The sequence below is a fragment of the Cervus canadensis genome, chromosome 19 (assembly GCF_019320065.1).
Source record: "Cervus canadensis isolate Bull #8, Minnesota chromosome 19, ASM1932006v1, whole genome shotgun sequence".
NCBI lineage: Eukaryota > Metazoa > Chordata > Mammalia > Artiodactyla > Cervidae > Cervus > Cervus canadensis.
In genome coordinates this window covers 53719941-53722790 of record NC_057404.1, presented here as the reverse complement: position 1 = coordinate 53722790, position 2850 = coordinate 53719941, and the positions used below count along the sequence as shown (strand labels likewise).

At 37.1% G+C, this 2850-nt stretch overlaps 1 non-coding gene across 1 annotated transcript; it reads left to right on the top strand.

Annotated features, from left to right (window-relative positions):
• Positions 1-2360: 2360 nt before the first annotated feature.
• Positions 2361-2574, top strand: LOC122422429. The gene has a single exon (XR_006263828.1). It is a non-coding gene; the product is annotated as a small nucleolar RNA U3 (small nucleolar RNA).
• Positions 2575-2850: the final 276 nt, after the last annotated feature.

Here is a 2850-nt window from a genome sequence, read left to right as displayed (position 1 = left end):
CAGATGGTGAGTCATTCAGTTTCCTTAGTTTAACCTTAGGGGATATAACTTTCCTTGGTATCAGTAGGGATTAAAACATTTTGTAAATGCCTCAAGGAAAGCCTAGAAACTTATTTCTGAAAACAATACAAAACCTTAAGCACAGACAAATAAATGTACTTTATAATAGTTTTTGCATTTCTGATCTTGTATGAAATACTATAAGTACAAGAAGTTCTGTTATTTTCTAAGCACACTAAATTCATAGAAATTTGAAAACACATATGTGGTACTATTATCATCACCAAGCAAGTCACTTAGAGGTAACATTTGATTTGGAATTTGAATAATTTTTGCTAGACTTATTTGGATCAGCTGCTAAAAATAACAGTTGTAAAAAAGTATAGTCTACCCTACTTATCCTAGGTTTCCACATCCTTGGATTCAACCAACTTCAGATAGAAAAATGTTAGAAAATAAAGAACATTCCAGAAAGTCTCATAAAGGAAAACTTGCCAAGGAGAGTATTTATATAGCATTTACATTGTACTTTCTAAGAAACCTAGTGATGATTTAAAGTACTCAGAGATATAGTAGATTATAGGCAAATATCACACCATTCTACATAAGGAATTTGAGCATCTGCGAATATAGGTCCTGGAACCAATCCCTTGGGAATATTAAGGGAAAATTATATTCTAGGAGCAAAATATACTAATATTTAATGATAATTTTTAAAACTTCATTTCAATTAATGTGAATAAATCAGAAACACAATTATCTGAGGTTTATTAATTAATGTATATCCATTAGACACATTAAAATAGCCTATAAGGACTACACTTATTACATTTCTTTCCAGCACTAAAAGTATATCCAATAATAAAGATCAAGATTTCAATAGATTGGCACTAGTATGCTAAGAAAATTTGATGGAACCAAGTCTGTCTTTTTTAGGACAGAAAGAATGTAGGTAAGGCACGGAAAATACTTTGTCTTGTCTATGTTAGAATTCAGCATAAACAAAGTCACCCTAGAGGACTTTTTATTTATCTCAATAATTTCTCCCTTTAGCAAGGAGAGATAAGAAAGCCTTCCTCAGCGATCAATGCAAATAAATAGAGGAAAACAATAGAATAGGAAAGACTAGAGAGCTCTTCAAGAAAATTAGAGATACCAAGGGAACATTTCATGCAAAGATGGGCTCAATAAAGGACAGAAATGGTATGGACCTAACAGAAGCAGAAGATATTAAGAAGAGGTGGCAAAAACACACATTACTGTACAAAAGATCTTCACGACCCAGATAATCATGATGGTTGTGATCACTCACCTAGATCCAGACATTCTGAAATGTGAAGTCAAATGGGCCTTAGGAAGTATTACTATGAACAAAGCTAGTGGAGGTCACGGAATTCCAGTTGAGCGATTTCAAATCCTGAAAGAGGATGCTGTGAAAGTGCTGCACTCAATGTCAGCAAATTTGGAAAACTCAGCAGTGGCCACAGGACTGGAAAAGGTCAGTTTGCATTCCAATCCCTAAGAAAGGCAATGCCAAAGAATGCTCAAACTACTGCAGAATTGCACTCATCTCACACATTAGTAAAGTAATGCTCAAAATTCTCCAAGCCAGGTTTCAGCAATATATGAACCATGCACTTCCAGATGTTCAAGCTGGTTTTAGAAAAGGCAGAAGAACCAGAGATCAAATTGCCAACATTCACTGGATCAACAAAAAAGCAAGAGAGTTCCAGAAAAACATCTATTTCTGCTTTATTGACTATGCCAAAGCTTTGACCGTGTGGATAACAATAAACTGTGGCAAATTCTGAAAGACATGGGAATACCAGACCACCTGACCTGCCTCTTGAGAAACCTGTATGCAGGTCAGGAAGCGATAGTTAGAACTGGACATGGAACAACAGACTGGTTCCAAATAGGAAAAGGAGTATGTCAAGGCTGTATATTGTCACCCTGCTTATTTAACTTACATGCAGAGTACATCATGAAAAACTCTGGGCTGGATGAAGCACAAGCTGGAATCAAGATTGCTGGGAGAAATATCAGTAAACTCAGATATGCAGATGATACCACCCTTATGGCAGAAAGTGAAGAAGAACTAAAGAGCCTCTTGATGAAAGTGAAAGAGGAGAGTGAAAAAGTTGGCTTAAAGCTTGACATTCAGAAAACTAAGATCATGGCATCCGGTCCCATCACTTCATGGCAAATAGATGGGGAAACAGTGGAAACAGTGGCTGACTTTTATTTTTGGGGGCTCCAAAATCACTGCAGATGGTGATCGTAGTCATGAAATTAAAAGACGCTACTCCTTGGAAGGTAAGTTATGACCAACCTAGAGAGCATATTAAAAAGCAGAGGTCAAGACTATACTTTCAGGGGTCATTTCTATAGTTTGTTACTAGAGAAGTTTCTCTGATCGTGTAGAGCACCTGAAACCACCAGGAAGAGACGCAGTGTTCTCTCCTGAGTGTTAAACCGGTCCTTGGTGTTGCTTCTGCAGCTGCCATTGGCCATTGATGATCGTTCTTCTCTTCCTTTGGAAGAGTAAGAGGGAGGGAACACCATCTGAGTGGTCTTGTTTATATATATATATATGTATATATATATATATAAAAGCAGAGACGTTACTTTGTCAAAGGTCCATCTAGTCAAAGGTGTGGTTTTTCCAGTAGTTATGTTTTGATGTGAGAGTTGGACTATAAAGAAAGCTGAGCACTGAAGAATTGATGCTTTTGAACTGTGGTGTTGGAGAAGACTCTTGAGAGTCCCTTGGACTGCAAGGAGATCCAGCAGTCCATCCTAAAGGAAATCAGTCCTGGGTGTTCATTGGAAGGACTGATGTTGAAGCTG